A 16,817-nucleotide genomic window follows, 5' to 3' on the forward strand; every position below is an offset into this window, starting at 1 on the left:
ATGTGGGTATCTGATCTTGCTTTTAGAACCATTCTTCTTTTAAAAGCACATTCATTTTTTAAAAAAGATTTATTTATTATTTGAAAGAGAAAGAAAGCGGGGGACCAAAGGGAGAGAAAGAGTCTTAAACAGACCCAAGGCTCAGCGTGGAGTGTGATCTCACAACCCTGAGATCATAACCCGAGCCAAAACCAAAAATCAGACGCTTAGCTGACTGTGCCAGCCAGGTGCCTCAAAGAACATTCTTTAAAAATTCCTTTACATAAGGTTTCTTGGTTGCAAATGCAATCTATGCTTATCTGAAAGTGTCTTTATTGACTTTTCCTTGAAAAACAGTTTTGCTAAATCCAAGAATCTAGCTCAAAAGTCATCTTCTCTTCAGAACTCTGAAGATATTATTCCGCTGTGTTCTGGTTTCCACTGTTGCTATTGAGAAATTGATATCTACATGTCCTCCTTTGTAAATTACCTACTTTTTTCCCCTCTGTCTACTTTTAAGATCTTCTCTTTGTCTTTGGTATTCTTTGGTTCTACTAACATATATTTGGATGGGACTTTCTATTTATCGCTTCTGTTTTGGACCCCTGTTCTCTCTACCTGTGGATTCATGTCCTTTCAATAGTTTTGGGAAAATCTCAGCCTTTATGTCTTCAAATATTGCCTTTTTTCTATTTCCTCCTCCTGGAACTCAAATTAGATATGTTATACTTATTCATTATACTCTCCATGTAGTTAAACATCTCCTCCATATTTATTTATCTATGTGTTAAAGCATATTTCCTTCAGATTTAACTCTCTTCAGCTGCATATATCTTGCTGTTCAACTCATCCACTAATAATTATATGATATCTATAAATGTTCTAAGTGTTTTTTTCAAATGTGCCTGGTATTTTTATTAGATTTGTATTTTGACCCCTTTTCAGTTTTCATTCCATCTTTAATTTCCTGAAAGACTTGATCCACAATTATTTTACACTCTGTTTGATAGTTTCAATATCTAAATTCTCAGTTATTGTTTTCTCCTGATTTTCATTCATGGAAGGTTTGTTAATTTTTTTATTATTTTTTTTTTTTTTTAAGGAAAGGATCTTTTTTTTTTTTAAGATTTTATTTATTTATTTGACAGGCAGAGATCACAAGTAGGCGAAGAGGCAGGCAGAGAGAGAGGAGGAAGCAGGCTCCCTGCTGAGCAGAGAGCCCGATGCGGGGCTCAATCTCAGGACCCTGGGATCATAACCTGAGCCGAAGGCAGAGGTTTTAACCCACTGAGCCACCCAGGCGCCCCAATTTTTTAATTATATTTGATTGTTTTTAATTTTAACAAATCAGGAGGTTTCAATGGAGGATTTATATTTATTCTCTCATGGATCCAGGACAGGGAGGAGACCGATCTGGGACCACTCTAGACCCATTCAAAGACTATGGCTTAGGAGAAGAGTTTCACTCTCCACGTCAGAGAAAGCCTACAACTTTAAAGGTCACACAGTTAACATCTTAAATTCACAGACAAATAACCTACATTAGTTTTTTTTTTTTTTTAAGCACATAGATGGTTTTATTAAATGGACAATATATGATTGTAAGTATCTTGAAACCTGGTATAACAAACAATAATAGCTATCATCTTTTTTTTTCCCCCAATTTATTTATTTTCAGAAAAACAGTATTCATTAATTTTTCACCACACCCAGTGCTCCATGCAAGCTGTGCCCTCTATAATACCCACCACCTGGTACCCCAACCTCCCACCCCCCCGCCACCTCAAACCTACATTAGTTTTAAGCAATTTATCCCAAGGTCACACAGCTAGTTTAGTAAATCGTGGGAGTAGACCCAAAGTCTCCTGACTCCAAGCCATGCTTATATATTACACCACACTCTATCACTGAATTGACTTGATAGGAAGTATTCAAGAATGCAACATTGCATGCCAAAAAGAAGGGGGGAAAATGCCCTCTTTGAACTAGTTGTTTTCTTCCTCGCCTTTTACAAAACTGATGACTTCATACATAACCTTGTTTGCTGAAAGAAGCACATTTTCTTGATGAAAATAAATCCTCTATTGTGTATTTAAAAGAAAATAATTTCTGCTATTAAGGACAAAAATCTTTTCTTCTTCTTCTTCTTCTTTTTTTTTATTTTGGTGATAGTTCAACTCCTAACTTCAGTAGATAAGGAATGATACTACCCAAGATTAAATGAGAAACACAGTTCTAGTTAGAGCCCAGAAAAAAGCTCATTTGTGCATTACAGTCAAGGCATTTCAGAGATATAAATAGAAAATATATGATGAAGGAGGTTAAGAGGGAAAGGAGGAAATGTACATGTGTGGAGTGAGGCAGGGTGAGATCTGAAATTCCAGAAGTTGTGTATGCTTAGCTGATTTGGAGTAGTTTTTTTCTTTTTCTCCCCCAAGATTTTATTTATTTATTTGACAGATAGAGAAAGAGATCACAAGCAGGCAGGCAGAGAGAGGGGGGGAAGAAACGCCCCTCACCTCGCCAAGCAGAGAGTCCAACACGGTGCTCTATCCCAGGACCCCAAGATCATGACCTGAGCTGAAGGCAGAGGCTTAACCCACTGAGCCACCCAGGCACCCTGGGGTAGGTTTTAAAGTGGTAAAGTCTCAATGTACATGAACATTGTCTACTCTCTTACCTTCCTTTAGGCTGAGTAGAACCGGATTGCAGTTTCTTTAGTGATTTATCATGACCTGAACCGAAGGCTGATGCTTAACGCACTGAGCCACTCAGGCGCCCCAATTTTTTTCTTTTATGTTTTTGAAGACTTCGCTGCTTTTTTGAAGTATTATTTAATCGGTACAAGTATTTCATTCTGTCCTCACAATAACACGGGGAAGCACAGAGGGCAAAGTACATCATTCCCATTTAACTGGTGTGAAAACTGAGTCTCAGAGAAGTATAGTGATTCGTCCAAAGCCAAAGAGATATTTTATGTCAGAATTTGAACTACCACTAACTAGATCTTAAGATACCACATACAGGAATGCTTTTTTGTTTTTCTTTACTTCCCTCCATCCTTCCATCCTTTCTTTTCCTCCTCTCTTCTTTTTCCTTCCTTACCTCCTTCATTATGCAGTATTTCACACATATATGCCTGCCTAAATGAAACAAGTGTCCATTAACCCATCTTTCAGCTTAAGAAATGATATTACCAATACCTCTGAAGGCCACTGCCTCCCACCCCCTACCTGTAACCACTATCCTGGATTTTGTAGTTATCATTCCCTTTTCTTTTCAGCTTTCTCATCTGATCATTTGTGCATCCCTACAAATGCCCATATTGTGTCATTTTGCATGTGGATGGATTTTAAGTAAATGGAGTCATACTGCAGATACTCATTTTGGGGCAGTATTATGTGTCTGAGAGTCACTCATGTTGGTGTGTGTAGCTGTATTTCATTTCCACTGCTTTAAAGGATTCTGCTTGAAGAATATAACACACTTTATTCATCTTTCTTCTGACCGATGGCCATTGGGTTATCTCAGTTTTGTGCGGTTCTGAACAAAGTTGTGCGCACTCTTGTTGCACACAGGCAAGAGTTTTTCCAATGGAATTACTGGTATTTAGCTAATGCTAAATTGTTTTCCAAACCAACTGTACCAATTCTCATAAGCATATGAATTCCAATTACTCTGAATTTTCATCAACTTGTAATTGTCAGAAATTTTGGCCAGTGTCACATCTTGTGCTCAGATCTTGGTTTCCAAACACCACTCTAAGTAAGACAGGAATCAGAGCTCCTTGCAGAAATTGTTGATTCCAGGGCCTGGACGGGTAACATGTGAGATGAACCTGGAATGTCTTGTGGCACCAGAAAGTAAGAACATGTGTCAAAGCTGGAACAATCTGTTCAGCAAGATAAATCACCACAATGTTAGAGTTTAATCCATAAACATAATAAATATCCATGAGTCCTTACTGATAAAAGTAATTAAGTGAGGAAGATGGCATAGCTCTTCCTTACAGTAGAATGTGACTGAATAAGTGTAAAAGGAAAGAGAAATATATAAAATTACCATGAAATACCCACAATAATAATGCTTGCAGACATGCTCCAACCATAGATGACAAAGATAGTGGGTCAGTTTGTGGAGAAATAAAGTTTGCAACTTTTCAAAATATCTGTCCCAAGATATTTATTAATGACAAAGGGAAATTCAGTAACTTTAAGTGGAGAAACTTGGAAGAAACCACCTTAAAGCAAGTGATCAAGGTTAATACCACTGATCATAAGATTCGTCAACATCCTGAAGCCCGTATGAGAAGAACACAGTACTCCGTGGTATTCTCACCGAACGTGCATCACCCCAGGTCAGTTGTGAGTACACATCAGGCAACTCAAACTGAGAGACATTTGACAAAATCATCTGTACTCTTCAAACACATCAAGGTTGTGAAAGACAAGGAATGACTAAGAAGGGATTACACACTGCAGGGCACTCGGGCCCACTGCCAATGTCTTTGCTCCCCCAGAGCCTGCCCGACACACACTTAAGCATCCCCTAGCCTTCCACCAAAACACCTCAATAATTTCACTGGCATTTATATTTGTTGGGCTATAATTTACAACTCATGAGTTGGGTCTCTCTCCTATTAGGCCATGCTTCTTAAGGACAAGGAAATTGCTTCATTTAGAATTAAACCTCTTGCTCCTACCACAGTTCATGGTAGGCACTAAAAGCATTGTTAACTCAATTTATTCAAAGTTCTTACAATTTCATTTTTCCCCTAACTTTTAAAAAAATTTTAATTAATTTATTTATTTTTGACAGAGAGAGAGAGAGAGAGAGCACACAAGCAGGGGAAGGGGCAGAGGGAGAAGTAGACTCCCTGCTGAGCAGGGAGCCTCACAGGGGACTCCATCCTCAGACTCTGAGATCATGACCTGAGCTGAAGGCAGATGCTTAATCCGGGTGCCACCTAGGCTCCCCCTACCACAATTTCTTTTTTTTTTTCTTCAATATTTTATTTATTTATTTATTTGACAGACAGAGATCCCAAGTAGGCAGAGAGGCAGGCAGAGAGAGAGAGGGGGAAGCAGGGTCCCCACTGAGCAGACAGCCCAATGGGGGCTCAATCTCAGGACCTGAGCCAAAGGCAGAGCGTAACCCACTAAGCCACCCAGGCGCCCCCCTACCACAATTTCCTAAACATTAGAAGACATTTAATGAATAATTGGTTACTTTTGGTTTTGATTAGCAGGTTGAGAACAGATCCTGTGCATTTCTAAAGTTTTTACTGTTTTTTCATTTTTCCTTTTCCTTTTTTGCACTTCTTTGTCCTCTATTTTTAGAGAAGGCAGAGAGATGTTACAAAGCATAAGGAAATATAGGAGTTTAAGTAAAGAGGAATATATATATTTATATATTATATACCTAATATAATAAAGTATGCATATATTTGTTAAATTTACCTTTTGGGGGACTAAAAAATATAATTTTTCTATAATATTTTGTTAAAAGTTGGTCTGTTATTAATATTTTGCCCAATATTATTGGGGTTGGAGCTGAGAACACAGGATCTTTCCTATTAGGCTTAAAAATAATTTTCAGGGCAACACCCGTGTAGCTCAGTTGGTTAAGCATCCCATTCTTGATTTTGGCTCAGCTCATGATCTCAGGGTTGTGGATGGAGCCCAGGTCAAGCTCTGCACTGGGTGTGGAACTTGCTTGGGATTCTCTCTCTCCCTTGCCCTCTGCCCCTCCCCCCTCCACCTTGCTCTTGCATGAGTGCTCTCTCTCTCTAGAAAAAAAACAACCACCAATAATTTAAAAAACAAAATCCTAAAATTTGGAACCAGAAGAGACCCCGAATTGCTAAGGAAATGTTGAAAAAGAAAAACAAAACTGGGGGCATCATGTTGCCTGATTTTAAGCTTTACTACAAACCTGTCATCACCAAGACAGCATGGCACTGGCACAAACAGTCACACAGACCAGTGGAACAGAGTAGAGAGCCCAGATATGGACCCTCAACTTTATGGTCAAATAATCCTTAACAAAGCAGGAAAAAATAAACAGTGGAAAAAAGACAGTCTCTTCAATAAATGGTGCTGGGGAAACTGGACAGTTATGTATAGAAGAATGAAACTCGACCATTCTCTTACACCATACACAAAGATAAACTCAAAATGGATAAAAGACCTCAACAGGAGGCAGGAAGCTATCAAAATCCTAGAGGAGAACAAAGGCAGTAACCTCTTCAACACCAGCCACAGCAACTTCTTTCAAGATATGTCTCCAAAGGCAAAGGAAACAAAAGCAAAAATGAACTTTTGGGACTTCATCAAGATCAAAAGCTTCTGCACACAAAGGAAACAGTTGACAAAACAAAGAGGCAACCCATGGAATGGGAGAAATATTCGCAAATGACAAAGGGCTGATATCCAAGATCTATAAAGAACTCCTCAAACTCAACACACACAAAACAGATAATCACATCAAAAAATGGGCAGAAGACATGAACAGACACTTCTCCAAAGAAGACATATAAATGGCTAACAGACACATGAAAAAATGTTCATCATCATTAGTCATCAGGGAGATTCAAATCAAAACCACACTGAGATGCCATCTTACACCAGTTAGAATGACCAAAATTAACAAGACAGTAAACAACATGTGTTGGAGAAGATGTGGAGAAAGGGGAACTCTCTTACACTGTTGGTGGGAATGCAAGTTGGTACAGTCACTTTGGAAAACCGTGTGGAGATTCCATAAGAAACTAAAAAAAGAGCTACTCTATGACCCTGCAATTGCACTATTGGGTATTTACCCCAAAGATACAGATGTAGAGAAAAGAAGGGCCATCTGTACCCCAGTGTTCATAGCAGCAATGGCCACAATTGCCAAACTGTGGAAAGAACCAAGATGTCCTTCAATGGATAAAAGGATAAAGAAGATATGGTGCATAAATACAATGGAATATTATGCCTCCATCATAAAGGATGAATACCCAACTTTTGTATCAATGTGGACGGGACTGGAAGAGATTATACTGAGTGAAATATGTCAAGCAGAGACAGTCAATTATCATATGATTTCACTTATTTGTGGAGCATAAGGAATAAAACAGAGGACATGGGGAGACAGGAGAAGTGAGTTGGGGGAAATTGGAGCGGGAGATAAACCATGAGAGACTGTGGACTCAGAAACAAACTGAGGGTTTTGGAGGGGAGGGGGTTGGGGGGGTTGGGTGAGACTGGTGGTGGGTATTATGCATGTATTATACGGAGCACTGGGTGTGGTGCATAAACAATGAATTCTGGAACATTGAAAAGAAATTTTAAAAATTTTTAAAAAGATTGAAAAGACAAAAAAATAAATTAAATTAAAAAAAAATAAGGGAAATTTTAGCAAGATATAGATGCCTGGCCTTTACACACTTGCTTAGAGTTCCAAAGATGAATACATGTAGGTCATTCAGCATTGCAATTCTCTGCTTCCACTGGCACTGAGTAAACATGGATCACAGTAATCCCAAGTTTCAGCATGTCAAAAATCTCAGCATTGGTGCCTTTGCCATTATTCACCTTATAAATCATAACTAGTTTACAGAATAACCTTTTTTGCAAACTTTTACATCCTGTGGTTAGCAACAGGTGATTCCCTTGTTTCTCTTATCTGACAGCTCACTGAGAGATGATGTCAGGAACTAGTTATGGTACTCAACTGGCATAAAAAGACCAATGCTCAGTTGCTGGTACTGACTGATGGTCACAAGACTGATAATGAATTGCTTAGTCTCATTAGTCCACACTTGAAAACTCATGATAAACAAAGCCAGTCAAGCTATTTTCTAAATTTAAGTAGTAATGATTCTGTGAAGATTCAAATGGGGAATGTGAAGAGCTTTGTCTCACTCACATTGGAGTCACAGAGCTATAGGTAAAGTAGCTTTTCTCTGGACACAAAACAGCACTTAGAAGTAGCTACAGAAGGGGGCACCTGGGTAGCTCAGTGGTAAGCATCTACCTTCAGCTCGGGTCATGATCCCAGGGTCTTGGGATCAAGCCCCACATCATGCTCCCTGCTCAGTGGGGAGTCTGCTTCTCCCTCCTCCTCCTCTGCTCCACCCCCTGCTCCTGCTCTCTCCCTCCAATAAATTATAAATAAAATCTTAAAAAAAAAAAAGCAGCTATAGAAATGAAAGCTCTGGAAGTCACCAGAAAACATTCTGTTAAAAAAACAAAATACAGCATCCCTTCCTGATTAAAACTCTTCAGAGTAGAGGGATAGAGGGAACATTCCTCAATTTCATAAAAACCATCTATGAAAAGCCAACAGTGAATATCATTCTTAATGGGGAAAAGCTGAGGACTTTTCCCTTATGATCAGGAACACAACAAGGATGACCACTCTTGGCACTATTGTTCAACATAGTACTAGAAGTCCTAGCATCAGCAATCAGGCAACAAAAAGAAATAAAAGGTATTCAAATTGGCAAAGAGGAAGTCAAACTATCTCTCTTCGCAGATGACATGATACTAAATGTGGAAAACCCAAAAAGACTCCACCCCCAAATTAATAAAACTCATACAGCAATTCAGTAATGTGGCAGGATACAAAATCAATGCATAGAAATCAGCTGCTTTTCTATATACTAATAATGTAACTATAGAAAGAAAAATTGGGGAATTGATTCCATTTACAATAGCACCCCAAATCATAAGATACCTAGGAATAAACCTAACCAAAGAGGTAAAGGATCTATACTCTAGAAACTACAGTACACTGATCAAAGAAATTGAGGAAGACACAAAAAGATGGAAAAACATCCCATGCTCATAGATTGAAAGAATAAACATTGTTAAAATGTCTATGCTGCCTGGAGGAATTTATGCTTTCAATACCATCCCAATCAACATATCAATGGCATTTTTCAAAGTGCTGGAACAAACAATCCTAACATTTGTATGGACCCAGAAAAGAACCTGAATAGCTAGAGGAATGCTGAAAAAACAAAAACAAAGCTAGGGGCATCATGTTGCCTGATTTCATGCTATATTACAAATGCTGTGATCACCAAGACAGCATGGTATTGGCACAAAAACAGATACATAGATCGATGGAACAGAATAGAGTCTCCAGAAATGGCCCATCAACTCTATGGTCAACTAATCTTCGACAATCAAGAAAAAATATCTAATGGAAAAAGTCTCTTCAGTAAATGGTGCTGGGAAAATTGAACAGCTATGTATAGAAGAATGAAACACGACCATTCTCTTATACCATACACAAAGATAAAATGGATGAAAGACCTCAATGTGAGACAGGAATCCATCAAAATCCTAGAGGAGAACATAGGCAGTAACCTCTTTGACACTGGCCACAGCAACTTCTTTCATGACACATCTCCAAAGGCAAGTGAAACAAAGCAAAAATGAACTTCTGGGACTTCATCAAGATAAATAGCTTCGCACATCAAAGGTGTGGCAAACCACAGAATGGGAGAAGATATCTGCAAATGACATTACAGATAAAGGTCTGGTATCCAAGATCTATAAAGAACTCAAACACAACACCCAAAGAACAAATAATCAAGTCAAAAAATGGACAGAAAACATGAACAGATATTTCTCCAAAGAAGACATACAAATGGCTAACAGACATGTGAAAAAAAAATGTTCAACATCATTAGCCATCAAGGAAATTCAAATCAAAAGCACTTTGAGATACCACCTTACACCAGTTAGAACAGCAAAAATTAATTACTCAGGAAACAACAAATGTTGGAGAGGATGTGGAGAAAGGGGAACCCTCTTACACTGTTGGTGGGAATGCAAGTTGGTACAGCCTCTTTGGAAAACAGTGTGGAGGTTCCTCAGAAAGTTAAAAGTAGAGCTACCCTATGACCTGGTAACTGCACTACTGGGTATTTATCCCAAAGATACAGATGTAGTGAAAAGAAAGGCCACATGCTCCCCAATGTTCATTAGAGCAATGTCCACAACAGTCAAACTGTAAAAGGAGCTGAGAAGCTCTTCAACAGATGGATAAAGAAGATATGGTTCATATATAAAATGGAATATTACTCAGCCATCAGAAAGGATGAATATCCACCATTTGCGTCAACATGGATGGAACTGGAGGGGATTATGCTAAGGGAAATAAACAGAGAAAGACAATTATCATATGGCTTCACTCATATGTGGAACATAAGCAATAGCATGGAAAACATTAGGGGAAGGAAGGGAAAACTGAAGGGGGCTAGAAATCAGAGGGGGAGATGTACCATGAGAGACTATGGACTCTGGGAAACAATCTGAGGATTTCAGAGGAGTGGGGGGTAGGGGTAAGGGGTAGGTCAGTGATGGGTATTAAGGAGGGTACATGTTATAATGAGTACTGGGTATTATACGCAAATAATGAATCATGGAACGCTACATCAAAAACTAATGATGTACTGTATAGTGACTAACATAACAATAAAACAGTCTGTTACACAGGGAAAAGATACTTTACATAACAAGGTTTGGTTTAGAACTTATGGTAATTTCACTTGTAAACAGACTTGTTTACAAGTGAAATTACCATAAGTTTCTATGTTTGCTGTTGTGATTTCTTTATACCATTTTAGATTTCTTTAGTAATCCCCCCCCTGCTCTGTATTTTTAAAAACCCCTAGCTTCATGTTATCTCAATACACTGGCATCTGTGGCCTGGCACTTGTTTTCATAAGTAATCATATGCCTTACTCTCCGTAGTGTGGCCCCTGCAACGTTATCTGCTAGGACCAGCCTTCCCCTTCCCGAGGAGGGCCTCCCAGTTGCTTGCTCTGTCTGTTTTTCTCCAGAAGAAAACAAGAGAATATCAGCAAGGTTGATTTTACTCTATACATAAGAAATAATATTGGGTCTTTAATGTATCGTAGAGACTTTTTAAAGTGAAAATTTATTGGGCTCCTTTCCATGTGTTAACTTATATAAATAATACAACTTTGTAAGGTGGGAACTTTTACTGTGCTCATTATACAACAGAAGAAATGAGGCCAGGATGCTCAACAAGTTGCCCAAGTTTGCATGATTAGTACAGAACAGAGCCAGGATTTGAACGCAGGCAGACTGGCTCCAAGCCCACACTCTTACACTTCTTTTGAACCTCCAAATCATATTTTCTTCCTGCTGGATAATTATTAGTCCCCAGTAATATACTTGCATTAGAGAGTCAGCCTGGGAGTTAGGAAACTTAGATTATTGTTCTATGCTTTAAGTTGGGAGGGAACAGCATTCTATGGAGGGAAAGTACACATACGAAGGCCTAGTGGTCCTAGGGACAAAGAAGGCAGGCCAACGTTAGGAACAATGGGAAATCAGTGCAGTGTTTTTTGTTTTGTTTTGTTTTAAAGATTTATTTATTTGCAAGGGGGTTAGAGGCAAAGGACAGGGAAAGAGGGAATCTCAAGCAGACTCCTTGTTGAGTGTGGAGCCTGAAGGGGGCTGGGGTTCCATCTGACAACCCCAAGATCATGACCTGAACTGAAATCAAGAGCCAGAGGCTTAATGGACTGAGCTATCCAGGCACCTTCCTCCAACCACCTTGGCTGCCTAAGAGAGCAACAGTGGAATCAGGAAAATTTGGTTAGGAGTCTACTGAGAAACTCCAGGCAGGAGGTAACGGTAGCTTGGGTTAGGGTGTTGATAGCGTGGGGGTGGCAGCGGGGAAGAGGAGGAATGGAAACAAGGTTATTTTAAAACATGTGCCCTTGATTGAAACTGATTTAGGTAAGATTGTATAAAGAGACTGTAACAAAATGTTCTAGAAATTACACTTCCAAATAAGCATTATTGGCTTAAAAGTGTCAGATTGGGATGTTATACACCCATTTCAAGAATGCTTCATGGCTCCAAACAATTCTGGAAAACCTTTTTCAGAATTTCCTCCAGAAACAGTTTATGAGCCAAACCAGAAAAACAGACTCATTGTTATACACATGCTTCATGTCATACATATCATACTTCAAGTCACATTACATATCACATGCATACATATACAAAGTAAATATATGCATATATGCATACACACACACACACACACACACACACACATATCCACATGCACAGTCATACTTCAGAACTCCCAAAAGCTAAGGGAACTATGTATAATGTTAAATTGTTGCAGGGTTTTGGGGTGCCTGGGTGGCTCAGTGGGTTAAGCCGCTGCCTTCGGCTCAAGTCATGATCCCAGGGTCCTGGGATCGAGTCCCGCATCGGGCTCTCTGCTCAGCAGGGAGCCTGCTTCCTTTCCTCTCTCTCTGCCTGCCTCTCTGCCTACTTGTGATCTCTGTCAAATAAATAAATAAAATCTTAAAAAAAAAATTGTTGCAGGGTTTTAAGACCTTCCTTTTATGACTCTGACCTTCCAATGTATACAGTAAGGTCACTTACATAAGAAAATAAGCAATATGTAGGAAAAAAGCTAAGTCATCTGACTGTTCACCAAACATTGAAGACTGGGGCTCCTGGATGGCTCAGTCGGTTAAGCATCTGACTCTTGGCGTTCGATCAGGTCTTGCTCTCAGGGTTGTGGGATTGAGTCCCACATCGGACTCTGTGCTCTGCTCAGAGTCTGCATGTCCCTCTCCCTCTGCTCCTCCTCCCTTCCCCCTGCTTGAGCTCTTTCTCTTTCTCCAGTAAATAAATAAATCTTTAAAAAACCCTGAAGATATATTCTTCAGGCAAAGAGTGAGCCAACTCAGAAAATCCACAGATGGAAGGAATTCTTGGACAGTAGGGGATTTTTTTTTTTTTTTTTTTTAGGGAGTAGATAACAAATATATCCTAGAAGATTGACAACAAATTCCTCACAGAGAAAGAAAAGAAGGAAGTTGTATCCATTAGCTTTCAGAAACAGTGGGAAGCTTGATGGGAAGAGTCCAAATTTCAGAGCCAAGCATGGGAGTCAACCTCTGGTTCGCTAATGAGCTCTTGGGGCTTTGACAAATTCTCTGAGCCTTAGTCTCCTCATCTATAGAAAGGATATATCAATGCCAGGAGTCTGGCAAGGTTCTGTTAATGGAGACCTGACTCCTACTCCCTCCCCCACTTTTCTGCCACTTAAACTCCTTTTCTTCAGGTTAAAGAACTGGAAACCCTGAGGGAAGCAGGGGTCAAAGGGCAACCCTCCTTCCTGGAACTTTCAGACTTACATGGCCTCAGTGTTCAGGTTCTGCAACACCCGGCAGAGAGAAAAAAAATTCCTGGCCACCATTATCATTAGCCTTGTTGAAAAAGAACTGTGGCCAGTAGGCAGTCCCTTCGGTTCACCAGACGTTCCCAGAGCACCTTGTCACCTGGGGACAGAAGCAGCCCATTTAAATCCCTGAATCTTTTCAAGAAAGTAAAAACCCCTCAATGTCCAAGAGTAGCAGATGAGTTGAAGAGTGAGACATAATACTGGAAGGCACATGTACATGATGGAACTACATATTGAAAAGGAGGGGGACAGTTCATGATAAATGAACTAAATGTGGCTATAAAATAGTATATATATTATAGATTCCTTTTTTTAAAATAATTGATTTATAGGGGAAAACAGAAGGAAATAATAATTGTCAATGATAAATTCTGAGTGGTAGAGTTACGGGGGTTTTAAATTTTTTCTTTTCTAAGCCTTATATGATAAATGTAGTATTTTTTTAACATAGAGTTATAATATGTAAATATGACACAGCTATTAAACAACAATTCCACTGGGCAGAAATTGTGACTTTTTGTTCATCCCCACAGAAAAACAAGTGTTTTAAAGAAATGTGGCCTTTTCCTCAGCAGTGAGGTAAAGAATTTGTATAGGGGCAAGGTGCCTCTTGATTATCTACAAGTTTCCTCCCTTTCTCCCTTGTCCCACCTTTTAAAGAGTTTTGGGTTCCCACCCCCCCCGAATGGAGAATGGAAAAAAAAGAAAAATCAACCTGGCTCTCTTCCTGCCTGATGATGTTCTATGTCGAGACTTAGAATAGGGAAATTGCACATTGTTCAAGCTTCCCAATACTGGTGGCTCCTGGCTAAGCCGGTAGATCTGTGTGTACTTCTCCACTTTGCCTCCTGACAGTCACCTCCTGTATCCTCTGCAGGAGTTCAGGTCTCTGCTTGAGAGCAGGAAAGGGGGAGAAAGCACAAGGCCCAAATTTAATCTTGAGTTCTTAAAATAAGAGTCCTTCTGAATAGTTAGAACACTTTACACTTATCATTTCCTGTGACTGTTCAGGATAACTACCATTTATTGAGCCCCTTCTATGTACCAGGTAGACACTGTATTATGGCATTGAATCTTCACATTAGTCACTTAGAGCTTCTCCCCATTTCACAGATAAAGACGTAGGCTGTGGTCAAGCCTCATGGCCAAGTTCCCAGTGCTCGAAAATGGCTGACGTCAGGCGCTTCACAGATTACAAAACTGTTTCAAAATTGCCTCTGTTGTTCCTCACAGTACTCTGTGAGAGGAGGATTCTGCGTTTTCACTTGTGAAATGAAGGGACAGATGGCTTTAAAGTCCCTTTGGTGGGTCTACACGACTGATTCATGAGAGCATTTTCAGCTTTTGGTTTCACTAGAGGCCACCTGTACTTAATAGGGCAATGGTGGAAGCCAAACATAAGTCTACCATCCTGTTTAGATTTTAATCTGAATCTGAAGAAGGTAGGCTGTGGTGGGACACTAGATACTAGTAGCAAACAAGACTATGATGTGACCTGATAACCATGAAGACGAAGAGACAGTTGTACATTGGCTACAGGGCCAAAGAATTCGGGAGTTTGCTAGTGGGACGGTGTAGGGGAGGGAACCAATAGCTCTGCCAAGATAGAAAAAGGCAGAATAGCCTAGGTCAGTAGATGCTTTGATGCTTGGTTAACCAGCTCAACCCCACCTCAAAGGCCAGGGCCTCTGTACAAATAGCTGTGAAATTATTTGGGCCAGGTATGTATGCTATCATAAAAGTATTTTATTCAGGTCCTGAATAAGACAATCCACTACCAATCTTTAATTACCACATGTGTTAACACTAACACACACATATAACAGAAAAACAAAGAGACAACATAGCTATAATAATTTACTGCATTTTCATTCCTTGCTTGGATGAAAGTAGGATTACACCAACAGTTGCTGAAAGTAAAGTAATGAACTGAGACACAGTTATTTTCCTATCTATGCTGTTTGCTATATCAGAATTAAATTCCTCCTGACCGGCCTTAATGGAAACTAATTTTAACACTAGTAATCTTGAGTAAACAAACAAACAAACAAAAAACTATTGCTTTTTTTGGGGGGGTTGGAGGCAGTGGAAGAAGAGACATTTTCTCAGAATTATGAATTGGTAACCCTGGGTTCTTGTCACAGCTCTGTCCCCAACCAGCTATGTAACTGTGAATAAATCTCTTAAACTTCAAATTGCTCACCTGTACAATGAGATTCTAAAAGGCAGGTGATGTCTGATATTGTTAATGTTCTATGTGACAAGCTAGCATTCTGTGGGTATCCACAACAACAAAACCAAATCCAGTGGCAGGTGCCCTTAAGTCCTATGTAAGTATCCTTAAATGTCAAATGCTCCCAAGACTCTGACACATGTATGATTGTCTTTACCTCGGGAGTAGGGATGATGGGCACTGAGTAGGGACCTCTGAGGTGACACTACAGTAGAAAAGTTTTCCCCTCACTTTGTCCCCATCTGATAGGGAGAAGAGGAAAAACAAATGAGTAAGAGTATAGGATTTGGCAGCCACATTCCTGGGCGGCGAGACTGGAAGCTGCCTCCTCCAGTTGCTCTAACCTGACTATAGTCGATCTTGTGCAAGTTAAAAATTCCAACTATCACAAGGTGGGACCCATCACCTGCTGGGACCTGTAGGGCCTTGGATCTGTGCTCTTCCAGAAGTGAAGATATGTTTCTTTGAGATCCCAGGAGGAACTGTTATACTCTAAGACAGATAAATGAGATGAAGAACTAACTACAAACACTTAAGCACTAATGGATTCAATACGCAGTATGTCACAGAGTTTAAAACGTGGAAAGATTATCTTTTCAAACTTATGCTTATGTTTATGCTTGGCGGTCACAAAACCTACTGAACTTGTTAAGGGGATGAAACAGGAAAAACTCAAAAGAAGACACTAAACACTAGGTAGGACAGCTTCTAGAAATCAAGAAGGGCGATCTCCCACGTGGTCAGAAAAACATACAATTCCTTTTCTCACCCAACCAAGAGTTCTGAAACTTGCTTCAAAGTCTTGTGGGGTAAGAGTTCAAGCCTACTTAGATGCGCAAAAAGGGCCTTGTGCCAGGCTTTGGGTATTTTCATGGGTCTCTCGGGTTCAGTAATTGTGGCCTCCAAGTTTTTACAATTCTCCTCCTCATTCCATTCCATTCTCCTTTCAATTGTTCTATAAGCTTTAAGCGCAATCCACTTATCACTTTTCTTCCCCCACCAAAACAGTGTCAGGGAATTGCCTAAGGTGAGTCCCTATAAAAGTACTAAGAGAAGGCGGTGGGGGGGGGGTCGAGTGACTGCCCATAAATCAGACACTTTAAAGCCTTTCGCTTTAATGACGATTTAAGACTGACAACCACAAGGAAAGCAAGAGCTTTCATCTGCGCGAACTCCCGCCTACATCCCCTGGTTGAAACTTCCCAGGAGTAAAAGAAGGTATCACCTCATCACTTCCTGGATTCCGCGGACGCTTCTCTGCACTGGCAGGGATCTCCTCCGCCACCCGAAACGCTTTCTACCACTTCAACGACTTAAACTCTCCCAGCGCCTGACGTTCCTCTATGGACCGAGAAAGGCTCCTGGC

General features: G+C 39.9%; 1 long non-coding RNA gene across 1 annotated transcript; it reads right to left on the reverse strand.

Annotated features, from left to right (window-relative positions):
- Positions 1-2,531: 2,531 nt before the first annotated feature.
- LOC122905088 lies at positions 2,532-16,808 on the reverse strand. The gene is made up of 4 exons (XR_006384315.1): positions 16,677-16,808; positions 13,934-14,107; positions 13,172-13,315; positions 2,532-3,871 (listed from the first exon to the last, which is right to left on the reverse strand). It is a non-coding gene; the product is annotated as an uncharacterized LOC122905088 (long non-coding RNA).
- Between the last annotated feature and the right edge of the window lie 9 nt (positions 16,809-16,817).

This window comes from Neovison vison, chromosome 4, assembly GCF_020171115.1.
Source record: "Neovison vison isolate M4711 chromosome 4, ASM_NN_V1, whole genome shotgun sequence".
NCBI lineage: Eukaryota > Metazoa > Chordata > Mammalia > Carnivora > Mustelidae > Neogale > Neogale vison.